The 15,595-nt window shown below is 34.8% G+C and overlaps 1 protein-coding gene across 3 annotated transcripts in view; it reads right to left on the bottom strand.

The window, feature by feature from the left end:
- The window catches only part of Rs1 (Dead-box helicase Rs1), a 74,596-nt gene extending 60,571 nt beyond the window's left edge, over window positions 1-14,025 (bottom strand). The window contains exon 1 of one of the 3 annotated variants that reach the window (XM_089104967.1): window positions 13,909-14,025. The gene's annotated coding sequence lies outside the window, so the exon portion shown is untranslated. Of the gene's footprint in view, window positions 1-13,891 lie in introns of all 3 variants that reach the window. The other 2 variants (XM_089104969.1, XM_089104968.1) reach the window with 2 other exon arrangements.
- Between the last annotated feature and the right edge of the window lie 1,570 nt (window positions 14,026-15,595).

Consider the following 15,595-nt stretch of genomic DNA (forward strand, 5'->3'; position numbering starts at 1 on the left):
TCCATGCAAATGAAAGTTCTGGAAATTATACATTTGAGCAGGATAATCCCCCCACAGTCTTCAGAGCAAGGGTTATAAGTTATACCCTGGGGGCATATAAGGTTTTTGTTGAAACCTTTGTAGTAGAAACTTGAAAAAGGGCTCATTCAATAGGACATTCAAAGGGCTAGTGCCCTTTTTAATAGTCGAAAGTGATTTGAGGGCAACTAACCCCCCCTCTCATGCCCACCTTTTCCCTAAAACACATCCAATCAAAATTTTTAGATAGCCATTTTATCTAACATAGTTGAAAGTTTTGAAAATTAGGTCTTTAAGGATGACAGCCCCTCCCCCCCCTCCCACAGTCCTCAGGGCAAAGGTTGTAAGTTATGCCCTGGAGGCATATAAGTTTTTATAGAAAGCCATGTTGCAAAAAGTTCAAAAAGGGCTCATTCAATTGGAAATTGAAAGGGCTAGTGCCCTTTTTAATAGTCAAAAGTGATTGAAGGGCAACTAACCCCCTCTCTTGCCCACCATTTCCTCAAACACATCCAATAAAAATTTTGAGATATCAATTTTGTTCAACAAAGTTGAAAGTTCTGGAAATTAGGTCTTTTAGGATGATAACACCCTCAGAGCCCTTAGTGCAAGGGTTGTAAATTATGCCCTGGGGGCATATGAGCTTTATATAGAAAGTTGATATAGAAGCTTCAAAAAGTGCTCATTTTGCCGGGAATTGAAAGATATAATGGCCATATTAATATGTCGAAAGCGAATGGAGAATAACTAACCCCCCTCTCACGCCCCTTACTTCTCTAGACATATTCAATAACGTTTTAAAGATAGCCATTTTTTTCACCTTAGTTGGTAATTCTGGAAATTATGTATTTGAGGATGACAATCCCCCCAGAGCCCCCAGGGCAAAGGTCGTAAGTTATGACCTGGGGGCATATAAGGTTTTTATAAACAGAGTTGTTGTAAAAACTTCCAAAGGGGCTCATTCAATTGGAAATTGAGAGGGATAGTGCCCTTTTTAATAGTCAAAAGTGACTGGAGGGTAACTAACCCCCCTCTCACACCCCCCATTCCCCAAAACGCATCCAATCAAAATTTTCAGATAACCATTTTTTTCAATATAGTAGAAAGTTCTGGAAATTAGGTCTTTGAGGATGAAACCCCCCCCCCAAAAGCCCTCAGGGCAAGGGTTGTAAGTTATGCCCTGGGGGCATATAAGGTTGCTATTGAAAGCATTGTCATATAAACTTCAAAAGGGCTCATTTGATTGGAAATTGAAAGGGCTAGTGCCCTTTTAATAGTTGAAAGGTGATTGGAGAGCGACTAACACCCCTCTAATGCCCACTATTTCCCCAAGCACATCCAATCAAAATTTTGAGAGCCATTTTGTTTATCATAGTTGAAAGTTCTGGAAATTAGGTCTTTGAGGATGACAACCCCCCTCGCAGCCCTTAGGGTAGGGGTTGTAATTTATGCCCTGGGGACATATCAGGTGTTTATAGAAAGTGTTGTTGTAGAAACTCAAAAAGGGCACATTCAATTGAAAAATGAAAGGCCTAGTGCCCTTTTTAATAGTCAAAAGTGATTGGAAGGCTTGACATCTTTATAGTAAAGATCAATGTGGGTACTTGTATTATTTTTTTGTTTAGACCAGGGCACTTTGTATCAAAGGAGTTGTCATAGGGACTTCAAAAAGGGCTCATTTGATTGAAAATAGAAAGGGCTGATGCCCTTTTTAATAGTCAAAAAGTGATTGGAGGGCAGCTAATCCCCCTCCCACACCCCCCCTCCCTTTTGCCCATTATGTTTAAAAATTAAATGTTGCCTTAATCAAAATGCACTGTGTTAATGCTAATTTCCAATAAGGCATCTCAGCAATATCCCAAGAACAACTGAGGGTATTATGTTCAAACTTTTATTATATTCAAGCAATCTAAACAAATTTTTCTTACTGCTACCATTTGCCCACTGATGCTGAAATCAGTTCCCGAAATCAGCTACATGTGCTTAGCCCTTAAAGTCTTAAAAAAACAAAAAGATTTAAAGTCTTATTTTCGTTTTCCCTGAAAAAACTATGTCAATATAAAATTAACAGAAATTAATTAAAAAAAACTTTTTTCCACAAAATATGTTTTTCAAAGAAAAGTAAAGAACTCCATTAAACCAAAAATGAAACCCAAAACAAACAGAAATTACAATAAATAACAAAGTCAAACTCAAAACAAGCAGAAATTAACATGAGTTGGGCTCAAAACCCCTATGCCTTCCCAAGGCCAGAACATAATTTGCACTTTACTGAAAAAATACAAACAAATGTGCATTGTCAGTTTAATATACATATACTGATATTTAGCAATCAAAATGTTAATATTATTTGATTTATTAAAGTTATAAAAGTAAAAATATTTATATTTTTTCAGTAAAGTGCAAACTATGTTCTGGCCTTGGGAAGGGATAGGGGTTTTGAGCCCAACTCATGTTAATTTCTGCTTGTTTTGAGTTTGACTTGGTTATTTATTTATTTTCTGTTTGTTTTGGGTTTCATTTTTGCTCATTTTTGGTTTAATGGAGTTCTTTACTTTTCTTTGAAAAACTTATTTTGTGGAAAAAGTTTTTTTTAATTTCAACAGAAACAAGGCAGCCCATTGTCAGTAGTTATGTTAAACAAGACCTGGGTATATTAAATTAGTTGATGCTGATTTATAATTTAATTTAGATGCTCAGACTGCTGCAGCAAAGGCTAGTCACTAATACTCTTGGTATAACTGAGGGAACTTTCAGTAGTCACTCTCCCTCAACTGTTCATAAGCTTTTAAAAAGTTTAATTTCACCAAAGCTAAAGTTTTTTATGTGAATTGCCAACTCAATTAATCAGATCAGAGGAATGCAACAAAATATGTCAAGGTCTTTATAATATCCCTTACCACTCTTAGCTTAGAAAATTGCATAAAAAAACAATAAATTATTTTTTTTTTGAAATTCAATTTTAAGCATTTAATGGACTGTCAAAGATGATAGGCTATCTTTTTCTCTTATTTTGGATACAGCTTGTATACTACTGTTAGCCTTACTCTTGTTTTAACCAGTTTACCAGTAATTGATTTGACTGTGACAAAATAGGGAACCAGAAAACACAGGAAATACATAACTTGGGCAATATATATGCAAGTGATGGGGGAAGGGGTAGAGTATAGTGCAGCTGAAACTGAAGTGTATTAACTATAATTACTCTACATATGATGAAGTAGAAATTACTCTATATATGATGAAGCAGAAATTGTTGTTTTTAACCCTTTATATAGGCAAACTAAGATTAAGAGAAAAGGGTGTCATGTTTGAGGGTCATGGTTGGGGGGTAAAATTAATTTCCAGCAAAAATGATTATTATATTTGGAAAGAGCATAAAAAAGCCATTGAGTGGAAGGCTATGTTTACTTTATTCATTACCTTAAATTACCTTAAATCGCACTTGCTAGCGATAGGACAAATCCTGTGTCCGCCAGCTTCAGTGATGATAGTTAATCATCATCTGTGGCGTCCCAAATGGTGCACCACGGTTTGTTGAGCCACTCCCTATCCACTGATGACTTGAACGCATCCACGCTGGTAGAGGTTACTGTTTTTTCACTAAGTGAGTTCCACAAGCTGACAACTCTATTTGAGAAGAACTTGTTCCTTAGTCTGGTGTTGGCTCGTTTCTGGAAAAGCTTTTGAGAATGACCACAAGTTCTATTTGAATTGTCCGATTGGAAAAGGCCAGGAATGGTATCCTCAGTATTTAGGAGTTTGTATACTGTTACCACATTGCCTTATTTGCAACGATATGTTAAAGCTTACGGAGATGGGATGGATAAGGGACATCATAGAGGTCTCTAATACATTTCATTGCCCTCCTCTGGACTGATTCTAGAGCTGCTTGGTCTTTCTTACTGATTGGGCATGCAATACACATTCCAAACTCTAGCCTTGGTCGAACTAGACTCTTGTATAGGTTGGTCACAATAGTTGGAGATCTGCTAGTGAACGTTCTTTTGATTAAGCCAAGAGTCTGATTAGCCTTTGCAATAGTCGCTTGTGCATGAATATGAAATTTCAATTCGTCGTCTACCAGGACACCAAGATTTCTCTCCGCGTGGCTGCTGGAAATGGCATTTCGGGACCCATCCCTACAATCCATATGGTACTGAGTGTGTGGGTTTTTCTTCCCAAGGTGGAGTCTTGCATTTTGATGCGTTGAATTCAAGCCTCCAAATATTAGTCCAGTGAGTGAATGTATCGAGGTCCAGTTGGATCGACTTAATATTCTCCGCTGTGTCTGCACAACCAATAAGTCGATAATATGAACAGCACAAAATTTACCCTATAATGGGCTTAAAATTCAATTTGTAAGTAAAGCAATTGTTTATATTAAAAAGAACAGCAAAAAAGATATTATGTGGTATGTTCACCTTATTCCTAAGTCAGTAATTTAAACTGCTTCAGATTTACCAAGACTTTTCAAGAAGCATGTCAACACAAGGTTGAGCAGCAAACCCTTTTCTAATGGACATCCACCACATGGCTAATATGGGAGTAAAGTTCATTTGTGATGCAAATGGGATATCCACCACATGGCTAATATGGGAGTAAAGTTTAATTGTGATGCAAATGGATGTTATATTTAGATTGCAGATGCAATTCTAGGAATATAGGCTATTTGCACATTAGGGGGTGGGGGTAGGGCCTATATATTCTGTGAATGTATAGGTTCTAAAAAAATCATGAATTTCTTAGAAAAACAAGAAAAGAAGTGAAGATAAAGGCTCTCTCCCTGCAAAATGTGTTAACTGGGATTATTCTGCTTTTTTTGGAGTAAGAATTGTTTTCTAAATATGTTTCCTTATGTCCAGCTGGACTCCTAGGCTTAAAATACTGGTTGTCCAGTTGGCTAATTTAAAGATTTGTGAAGCCTATATATATGCTGTCAAATTAGCCATCTGGTGGCATCCCATGCAAATGAATGTTATGTTTAGATTCAGGATGTAATTCTGGGTATATATTTGCATATTAGAGGGGTGGGGGTATATATTCTGCAAATAGCCTATATAGGTTCTAAAAAATTCATGAATTTCTTAGGAAAAACAAGGATAGAAGTGAAGATTAGGGCTCTCCCCCTGCTAAATGTGTTAACTAGGATTATTCTGCATATTATCAAGTTAGAATTATTTTCTTAATATGTTTCCTTATGTCCAGCTGGACACCTAGGCTTAAAATACTGGTTGGCTGGTTGGCTAATTCAAAGATTTGTTTATATAAACACTGTCAAATTAGGTGGTATCCCTAGCCATCTGGTGGTATCCCTTTTCTAAATGGGTGGTGGGTCTACGGAACTTGAAAGACCAGGATACAATCTCTTCTGCCATTAGGCTATTGATTCCTTAAAATTATTAGTTGACAAGGAATAGTGCAAAAAGCCCTGGCAAATTGTTTGAGACTCATCTGATCGGTTGACACACTAGCCTATCTTTAATGACTTGAGACTGCAAGAATCAGTCTATTGCTTGCAAGTATGATTTAAGGTACCACAATAAAAGGATACGGTAAAATTCTACTTTTGGCTATCTTGGAAAGGAGTTGGGTTAGGAAAATGAAACTTTCAGGGATGGATGTACATGCTAAGGTTTGTCCCGGGAAGGTACTTTGAAGTACCTACCTCCACTCATCCCCCACCCTCTATATACTGGTAAATTAATGCACATTACTAGTTGTTTTTAACTAATATTTCATCCTATATTACTATCATAAATATAAATCACTGCTTACCTTACACAACTTCTGCTTTTAACCTTGTTCATTAAAATATATTCCAAAATCCTATTTCAATCCTAAGCCATTTAATTTTCAACCCATGCTGACCTTCTTTATGGTATATGAAACCAGGTTTGTTGTGATGTCACACTTACCTTATCAGATTCCCTTACCCTTAAGGGTAGCAGGCACATGCCAAACAACTCTATTGATAAGACCATTTAATCTGTATTAATTAGGGAAAGGATTTCACAAGAGAGATCAGTAAAAATAACCTACTCTTTTTAGAGGACATATTAGGTCATAGGAAGATGTTTTTGAAATTCCCCTTCCACCCAAACTTAAAAGTTTCTAAAACTCTACTTTAGAAGCTTTTAAAATATTTCTAAAGTACTTAAAGATAGAGAACTAAAACATCAGAATCGACTTCAGAGGACATGTTATATCACGGGAAGATGGTTTTGAATTCAACCTTCCCCCCAAACTAAATTTTTTCTAAAATTCTACTTTAGAAACTTTTAATATATTTCTATAGTTATAAAAGATACAGTGCTAAAAACATTATAATCAACTTCAGAGGCCCCATTCTACCACGGGAAGATGCTTTTAACATCCCCCCAAACTCAAAATTTTTCGAAATTCTACTTTAGAAGCTTTTAAAATATATTAAATATTTTTAAAGCGCTTCAAAATAGAGCACAAAATACATCAGAATCAACCTCAGAGGACAAGTCATTTCATGGTAAGATGTTTTTTAAATCCCCCGTCCCCCCAAACTCAAAATTTTCCAAAATTCTACTTTAGAAGCTTTTTAAAAATTTCTAAATTGCTAATACATAGAGTACTAAAAACATCAGAATCGACTTCAGAGGACACTTTATATCACGGGAAAATGTTTTTAAAATCACCCTTCCCCCCAATCTCAAAATTTTCTAAAATTCTGCTTTAGAAGATTTTTAAATATTTCTAAAGCAATAATACATAGAGTTCTAAAAACATCAGAATCGACTTCAGAAGACACTTTATATCATGGGCAGATTTTTTTGAAATCCCCCTTCCCTCCACTTTCAAAATTTTATAAAATTATACTTTAGAATCTCTTAAATTATTTCTACATAACTCCCACCTCCCGAGCAAAAAACATCAGACTTTACTACAGAGAACACTTGATATCACTGGACGATGTTTTTAAACTCCCCCATCCTCCCAAACTCACATTTAGCCAAATTCTACTTTTGAATGTTTGAAGCTATTTTAAATATTTCTAAAGCGCTAAGACAGAGAGCACTACAGACATCAGAATCTACTTGAGAAGACAAGGTACTTCATGGGAAGATGTTTTTGAAATCTCCCTTCCCCCCAAACTCAAAATTTTCCAAAATTCTACTTTAGAAGCTTTTTTAAATATTTCTAAAGCGCTAAGACATAGAGTGCTAAAAACATCAGAATCGACTTCAGAGGACATGTTATATCACAGGAAGAGGTTTTTAAAATTACCCTTCCCCCCAATCTCCAAATGTTTTAAAATTCTGCTTAGGAGCTTTTTAAATATTTCTAAAGCACTAAGACATAGAGTGCTAAAAACATCAGAATCAACTTCAGAGGAGACGTTATATCATGGGAAGAGGCTTTTAAAATTCCCCTTCTGTCCAAACTCAAAATTTTCTAAAATTCTACTTTAGGAGCTTTTTAAATATTTCTAAGGCGCTAAAACATAGAGTGCTACGGGAAGAGGTTTTGAAAATCCTCCTTCCCCCCAAACTCAAAATTTTCCAAAATTCTACTTTAGAAGGTTTTTTAAATATTTTTTAAGCGCTAAAACATAGAGCGCTGCAAATATCGGATTCAACTTCGGAGGATAATATATGTTATGGGAAGATGTTTTTGGAATCCCCCTCCCCCAAACTCAAAATTTTACAATCAAAGTTTTTTTCAATATTTCTAAATTGCTAAAACGTAGGGTGCTACAAACATCAAAATCTACTTCAGAGGATAAATTATGGTATGGGAAGAGGTTATTGAAATACCCCTTCCCCCCAAACTCAAAATTTTCCAAAATTCTACTTTAGAAGCTTTTCAAATATATCTAAAGAACTAATAGATATATTGCTAAAATCATCAGAATCGACTTTAGAGGACACGTTATTTCACGGGAAGAGGTTTTGAGAATCCCCCTTTCCCCCAAACTCAAAATTTTCCAAAATTCTACTTTAGAAGCTTTTAAAATATTTCTAAAGCACTAATAGATAGAGTGCTAAAAACATCAGAATCGATTTCAGAGGACACGTTATATCACGGGAAGAGGTTTTTGAAATCACCCTTCCCCCCAAACTCAAAATTTTCTAAAATTCTACTTTAGAAGATTTTCAAATATTTATAAAGTACTCAATGATACAGTGCTAAAAACATCAGAATCGACTTCAGAGGACACATTATATCACGGGAAGTTTTTTTTTGAAATCCCCCCTCCCCCCAAACGCCAAATTTTCAAAAATTCTACTTTGGAAACTTTTTTAAATATTTCTAATGTGCTAATAGATAGAGCGCGACAAACATCTGAATCAACTTTAGAGGATAACTTATTTAATGGTAAGATTTTTTTGAAATCACTCTTCCCCCCAAAACTCAAAATTTTCAAAAATTCTAACTTAGAAGATTTTAAAATATTTCTAAAGCACTAATAGATAGAGTGCTAAAAACATCAGAATCGACTTAGAGGACACGTTATATCACGGGAAGAGGTTTAGAAAATCCCCCTTCCCCCCAACTCAAAATTTTCCAAAATTCTACTTTAGAATCTTTCAAAATATTTATAAAGCACTAATAGATAGAGTGCTAAAAACATCAGAATCTACTTCAGAGAACAAATTATATCATGGGAAGAGGTTTAGAAAATCCCCTTTCTTCCCAAAATCAAAATTTTCCAAAGTTCTACTTTAGAAGCTTTTTTCAATATCTCTAAAGCACTAAGACATAAGAAACCTCAGAATCAACTGTAGAGGATAATTTATGTTTTGGGTAGTTATTTTTGAAATCCCCCTTCCCACCAAACTCAAAATTTTCCAAAATTCTACTTTAGAAGCTTTTAAAATATTTCTAAAGCACTAATAGATAGAGTGCTAAAAACATAAGAATCGACTTCAGAGGACGCGTTATATCACGGGAAGAGGTTTTTAAAATCTCCCTTCCACCCAATCTCAAAATTTTCCAAAATTCTACTTTAGAAGCTTTTAAAATATTTCTAGAGCACTAATAGATAGAGTGCTAAAAACATCAGACTCGACTTTAGAGGACATGTTATATCACGGGAAAAGGTTTTGAAAATCCCCTTCCCCCAAACTCAAAATTTTCCAAAATTCTACTTTAGAAGCTTTTAAAATATTTCTAAAGCACTAATAGATAGAGTGCCAAAAACATCAGAATCGACTTTAGAGGACTCATTATATCACTGGAAGAGGTTTTAAAAATCCCCTTCCTCCCAAACTCAAAATTTCAAAAAATTATAAGTTATAAGCTATTAAAATATTTCTAGAGCACTAATAGATAGAGTGCTAAAAACATCAGAATCGACTTCAGAGGACACGTTATATCACGGGAAAAGGTTTTGAAAATCCACTTTCCCCCCAAACTCAAAATTTTACTTGAGAAGCTTTTTTATATATTTCTAAAGCGCAAAGACATAGAGCGCTACAAACATCAGAATCAACTTTAGAGGATAAATTATGTTATGGGAAGATATTTTTGAAATCCCCCTTCCCCCCAAACTCAAAATTTCTGCCAAAGTTAAATTTATGCAACCTGTGACTAAACAAGCGGAATCGTTGGGTCAACCATGGAGGCTCAACACTAAGATATTTGCATCAAGGGTAAATGGGTATTTGGTGGAATAGAGCAAGGAACTGGTAATTCATTCATGGTTTCTGTGCTGGATAGAAGTAGTGCCACATTGTTGGGAATTATCCAAAACCAAATCCTGCCAGGGACAACAATTATCAGTGACTGTTAGAGGGCCTATGAGTGCCTGGCTAGCCAGGGCTATCAGCATTTATGCGTCGACCACAGTATAAATTTTGTTGACCCTGCAACAGGTGCTCACACACAAAACATCGAAAGACACTGGCGTGACGTTCAAGACAATATACCCAGATATGGCAGAAGAGAAGAACATATGGAAGGATATCTGGCAGAGCACTATTTCAAAAAAAAATATTCAATCTCCTCGAGAATGCACCATTTCTTGAAATATATATTGGAGCTTTATAACCCCAACTAATTTTTTTTTATGGGTATTATTTACTAATTAATGTTTAAAACATTGTAACAGAACATTTGGCTATTTACGGTATCTAACCCCATTTGTTCTTAAAGCAATTCAACTATTTTTGTCCAAATATTTTAGTGTAGCAATCTTCATTCTTGAAGCTACGAGACGTTATTAAAGTGTAAATAGGGAGGGGGAGAGAGGGGGCAGAAGTACATATTTGACTATAGATTATTTGGTACTTGTGCATTATAAACAACCCACCAAAATGCATGAAAGAAGTTAAGTTTGTTTACTGATAATGAAATAAAATATGATCAAAATATAATAGTTTAGAAACAAATTAGGGATAGAGGTTTGCACATTGGGGGGTGGGCGGTAAATCATAGCATATATTAAATACATAACCTAACCCAGGTACCTTTTTCCCTCCCTAAACCCAAAAAAACTAAAGTTTAAATATTGTAAACGCAATAAGAAATCACGTCTGGTTTCCTTGTACAGTCTATAGCGGTGGGTTATTTATAATGCACAAGTACAGAATAATCTATATTTTTTTTTATTATTTTTTTTGGAAACCCTTCAACATTTTGAGTTGGGTAACCTCAAAAACATATTAAAATTTCTTAATCCTATAATGTTGAAAAATTTTGCTTTTCTTTTTTACATCCGTGATTTAAAATATGTAAAAAATGTTGGAACTTATATAAAAATATTCTTTCGAGGGTGCAAAGGTTAGCTGAAAGGAGATTTGATAGTGGGAGGAGGAAGAGGGCGGTGGTCAGCAACCTGCTCGCGGTGCCCCTGCTTCTACTAATCTAAACTGACCATTTTGTTGCAACGTGTTGCACCAGAATAATGCTCTAAAATCTGGTTGATAAATTGCCTGTCTAACAAATTTGTCTGAGTTTCGTAAAAGGGGAAACAACCCCTAAAAGTAAAAGATTTTAATAAAACTCTTACCATCAAATTTGTGGTACTTGGTGATTACCCACCGGAAAGTCCCCCCGGAAAATACCTCCCCGCGGAAAATGCCCCCCCCCCCTCACGGGAAATCCCCTCACGGAAAATCCCCTCACGGAAAATCCCCCTCCCCCCAAAAAAATAGCCCCGTGGAAAATAAGGCTTTTCAAATTATCAACCAGATTTTCGTGTGTGAAGGGGGACTGGGATGAATGGTAAGGGGGATTTCTAAAACTTTGAATGACCTTTAAAAATTTGTGAGTTATAGCAACAGACAACAAATTTGGGCTATATATTTGCACATTAGGGGGTGGGGGGTAAATCATAGCATACATTAAATACGTAACCTAACTCAGACAAATTTGTTAGACAGGCAATTTATCAACCAGATTTTAGAGTATTATTATGGTGCAACACGTTACAACAAAATGGTCAGCTTAGATTAGTATAAGCAGGGGCACTGCCACCAGGTTGCTGACCACCGCCCCCGCCCTCCCCCCGCTATCAAATCTCCTTTCAGCTAATCTTTGCACCCGCGCAAGAAAATTTTTATAATTTGTCCTCTGAAGTCGATTCCGATGTTTGTAGCGCTCTATGTCTTAGCGCTTTAGAAATATTTAAAAAACCTTCTAAAGTAGAATTTTGGAAAATTTTGAGTTTGGGGGGAAGGAGGATTTTCAAAACCTCTTCCCGTAGCACTCTATGTTTTAGCAATTTAGAAATATTTAAAAAGCTACTAAAGTATAATTTTAGAAAATTTTGAGTTTGGAGAGAAGGGGGATTTTAAAAGCCTCTTCCCATGATATAACGTGTCCTCTGAAGTCGATTCTGATGTTTTTAGCACTCTCTGTCTTATTGCTTTAGAAATATTTAAAAAGCTCCTAAAGCAGAATTTTAGAAAATTTTAAGATTGGGGGGAAGGGGGATTTTAAAAACCTCTTCCGGTGATATAACGTGTCCTCTGAAGTCGATTCTGATGTTTTTAGCACTCTATGTCTTAGCGCTTTAGAAATATTTAAAAAGCTTCAAAATAAGAATTTTGGAAAATTTTGAGTTTGGGGGGAAGGGTGATTTCAAAAACATCTTCCCATGACATAAATTGTCCTCTGAAGTTGATTCTGATGTCTGTAGTGCTCTATGTTGTAGTGCTTTAGAAATATTTAAAATGTTTTAAAAGCTTCTAGAGTTTTGGAAAATTTTGAGTGTGGGGGGAGGGGAGATTTCAAAAACATCTTCCAGTGATATAATGTGTCCTCTGAAGTTGATTCTGATATTTTTAGCACTGTATCTATAAGTTCTTTAGAAATATTTTAAAAGCTTCTAAAGTAGAATTATAGAAAATTTTGAGTTTGGCGGGAGGGGTGATTTCAAAAACATCTTCCCGTGATATAATGTGTCCTCTGAAGTTGATTCTGATGTTTTTAGCACTCTATGTCTTAGTGCTTTAGAAATATTTAAAAAGCTCCTAAAGCAGAATTTTAGAAAATTTTGAGATTGGGGGGAAGGGGGATTTTCAAAACCTCTTCCCGTGATATAACGTGTCCTCTGAAGTCGATTCTGACGTTTTTTGCACTCTAGCCTCTCTATTAGTGCTTTAGAAATATTTAAAAAGCTCCTAAAGCAGAATTTTAGAAAATTTTGAAATTGGGGGGAAGGGGGATTTTAAAATCCTCTACCGGTGATATAACGTGTCCTCTGAAGTCGATTCTGATGTTTTTAGCACTCTACGTCTTAGCTCATTAAAAAGATTAAAAAATTTACAAAATTAGAATTTTGGAAAATTTTGAGTGTGGGGGGAAGGGGAGATTTCAAAAACATCTTCCCATGAAATAATTTGTCCTCTGAAGTTGATTCTGATGTTTTTAGCACTGTATCTTTTAGTACTTTAGAAATATTTTAAAAGCTTCTAAAGTAGAATTTTAGAAAATTTTGAGTTTGGGGGGAAGGGTGATTTCAAAAACCTCTTCCCGTGATGTAAGGTGTCCTCTGAAGTCGATTCTGATGTTTTTAGCACTGTCTATATTATTACATTCTAAAGGATTAAAAATCGACTTCGTCAGAATTTTTGAAGAATTTTAGAGGTGGGGGAAGGGGGATTCCAAAAACATCTTCATGTGATATAACGCGTCCTCTGAAGTTGATTATTTTGTTTTTATCAATCTATGTTTTAGTACTTTAGAAATTTTTTAAAAGCTTCTAAAGTAGAATTTTAGAAACTTTTAAGTTCGGGTGGAAGGGGAATTTCAAAAACATCTTCCCATGACATAATTTGTCCTCTAAAAAGGATTAGGTTATTTTTACTGATCTCTCTTGTGAAATCCTTTCCCTAATTAATACAGTTTAAATGGTCTTATCAACAGAGTTGTTTGGCGTGTGACGTCACAACAAACCTGGTTTCATATACCATAAAGAAAGTCAGCATGGGTTGAAAATTAAACGGCTTAGGATTTAAATAGGATTTTGGAATATATTTTAATGAACAAGGTTAAAAGCAGAAGTTGTGTAAGGTAAGCAGTGATTTATATTTATGATAGTAATAAAGGATGAAATATGAGTTAAAAACAACTAGTAATGTGCAGTAATTTACCATTATATATAGGGGGGGTGAGTGGAGGTAGGTACTTCAAAGTACCTTCACGGGACAAACCTTAGCATGTACATCCATCCCTGAAAGTTTCATTTTCCTAACCCAACTCCTTTCCAAGATAGCCAAAAGTAACTAAAGTAGAATTTTACCAAGGATACAATTAACCCTATATTTGCACTCACATACACCATGCACTCACCATAGGTCTAGCCTACTCATGAAAGTCATAGGCTAGTATTTAACAATAGGCCAAGTAATTTTCTAGAACAATAGAAAAAGCACCTAAGCTAGACTTTTACCTAGCAATTAGACATACAAATTACAGAAAAGAAGGGTAATATCAGTATTCTTTAAGTTTCCAATTCTCTGCAGTAAAAGATGTTGTTACTTCTGTCTTTCTTCCTCTTCTTTCTTTATCGTTTGCAGGCACTCGGACGGAGAATGCTCTTGGTGGCAAACTTGGAAGAAGAAGTGTGATGGCAAAATCGAAAAAAATATTATAAGAATCTACAGCTGATTAGACATTTGAACTGGATTTCCTAATTCTGTCGAAAATTTCAATTATCCTCTAGCATTTCAGTTCTTAGGTAAAAAAAAAAAACTACAGAAATTAACCAATGATAAAAGTATGTCAGTTATGAAACAAACGGAAAACTATCTAAGAAAAAACGTTCCCAAAAATAGTTTTTCAAATAAAGACAAAGATACATATATATTAAAGCCAAAATTGAGCAGAAACAAATTCATATGATAATAATATAATTTTATTTTTGCCCGCTCATACAAAAAAAAGAGAAAAGTGGAGTAATACAATATAAGAAAAGGAAAAAAAGAACTGGAGCACTCAGCACCAAAAAATAAAATCAAGTAGTAACTTTTCATTTGCACTCGTATATCAGATGTAAAGGCAAAAACTCGAAATATGTTTCAAAAACCTTTTTTTCTGCATTTGTTTCAGTTAAAAGTTAAAACGTATAGAAATTTGATTTACCAAAAACTTGTAGCACAAATTACAACAAAAGACTAAGTGGAACCCAAAACGAACAGAAATTGTTCTTAGTAGTTACATCAGACATAAAAATAAGATGATAAGGGCGAATACATGAATAATTAAATTTAAATGTTAATGGATCAATATAACATATATTATTGAAAGTGCAAACTAATTCACCACTAAATATCAGTGTTCAAATTTACAAGCAGCTGATATAGACCTACAGTTTGAAATTGATCGTATCTTACTGAAGATCGATAGGATGTCTTTTAAATATACCATGGGACATGCAATAGTGTATTTTGGATCCAAGGATATCCATATTATAATCTTGACCTCAATAGGATCGTAACCATATTATAGAGCAGAAGTAAAAGAAATACGTAGCGACATCACTATGAGAAAAGACAGTTGAAAGAGAAAAAAACAACTAATAGATAATGGCCCACAAGCACTTAAAAAGGGTTAAAGCAGATCCAGAATTTTTCATTTGTTTTCAAATTTTTTCGTGGACACCTTCCAGATATTTTTGGAGGGAAGATAGAATAGTAAACAATAGCACAGTAAAATAAACAAGACTGGAAAAACGGATCAATACTTTTTTTAGGACTGATTCTCAGAAAACATTTTTCCTATGAATGCCTAAATTTCTCAATATTTTCGACTTTACAGAGTTGAAATAGTATCTAAAAAAAAGGTTTTTATTGGCATGGATTCTAAAGAATTTCATAGAACGACAAACAAGTGCAGCTGCTACAGATGCATTGGCCACTATCTCATGAACGGTTTTGAATTAAATTGATGGCTTCAATTCCAGAGTCAGTGCTTCTCTTTTTTTGTCAAATGTACAGTTATTTATTTTATTACATATATCACATTGACCATTTATGTCAGCTTGCACCTACAAGCATGCCTAAATTAGTCTTTATTGTTAATGTTATGTTTTTAAATAGCAACTTGATAATACTGATACCCAGAAAAGGGCATCTCCCTTTGTGTAATGTAGTAT

The sequence above is a fragment of the Artemia sp. Qi Xiang Cuo genome, chromosome 19, assembly GCF_049724085.1.
Source record: "Artemia sp. Qi Xiang Cuo chromosome 19, ASM4972408v1, whole genome shotgun sequence".
Classification (NCBI taxonomy): Eukaryota; Metazoa; Arthropoda; class Branchiopoda; order Anostraca; family Artemiidae; genus Artemia; species Artemia sp. Qi Xiang Cuo.